The sequence below is a fragment of the Octodon degus genome, unplaced genomic scaffold, assembly GCF_000260255.1.
Source record: "Octodon degus isolate 3935 unplaced genomic scaffold, OctDeg1.0 scaffold00188, whole genome shotgun sequence".
Taxonomy (NCBI): Eukaryota; Metazoa; Chordata; class Mammalia; order Rodentia; family Octodontidae; genus Octodon; species Octodon degus.
The window spans coordinates 2,677,803-2,678,599 of NW_004524764.1; the positions used below are offsets into that span (position 1 = coordinate 2,677,803).

The 797-nt window shown below is 41.9% G+C and overlaps 1 pseudogene; it reads right to left on the minus strand.

Annotated features, from left to right (window-relative positions):
• Window positions 1-227: 227 nt before the first annotated feature.
• On the minus strand, window positions 228-303 carry LOC111813438 (annotated as a pseudogene).
• Between the last annotated feature and the right edge of the window lie 494 nt (window positions 304-797).

Below are 797 nucleotides of genomic sequence, written 5' to 3' on the forward strand. Positions count from 1 at the left end.
CAGTTTACTGAGAGTGCATGATTCTTAGACAAAGGGCTATCGTGCGTGCACTTCTTATTTTAGCATTTACTGAATGTGAATAGTTCTTTGTTGCCTATATTTATGAATCCAGGCTCTTTCCCAGTTCGCTATTGACTTATTTCTGTTTATCGAGTCATTCCTTGTTGGCTTGCTTGATCAAACTTCAAAGAAAATCACTACTGTCAGGCAAGACCAGGTCTCCTTGGCTGGATCTCAGACTTTCAAGCCAGGTATTCATCACAGTTGACTCATACTCCACAGATTATGGTCATCATCAACCTGTTTCTGTATTTTTGAGACAGATTCATACTATGCAGTTCAGGCTGGCCATGAGCTTACTTTGTAGCCCAGGCTGGTCTCAAAATTCCAACAATCCTTCTGTCTCATCCTCCCAAGCACTGGGATTACAGGCACGCATCTCCACACCTGGCTGGGGTCCTGCGTTTAAGTCTCCTCTTTTATACGTTCTTTTTTTCCAGATAATGTGTTATTTTCTCTTGTTGCTAAGACAAAAATACCCAATATCCAAAGTTAAAGGGAGAAAGGTGAATTTGGCTCATAGTTTGTAGAGGTTTCAGTCCATAATTGGCTGACTCCGAGACCGGGTAGTATTGTAGACAGACATTGCAGAGCAAAAAAAAAGCTCATGGTGGGCACAAGATAGCAAAGCAAGCAAGGGATACGACAATCCTCTTTCGGTGTCTTACATTGCTTTGAGGCTTATGGAATTAACAAATAATCAGTGGCCTGGATTTAGTCATCCGCCACACAGTTCT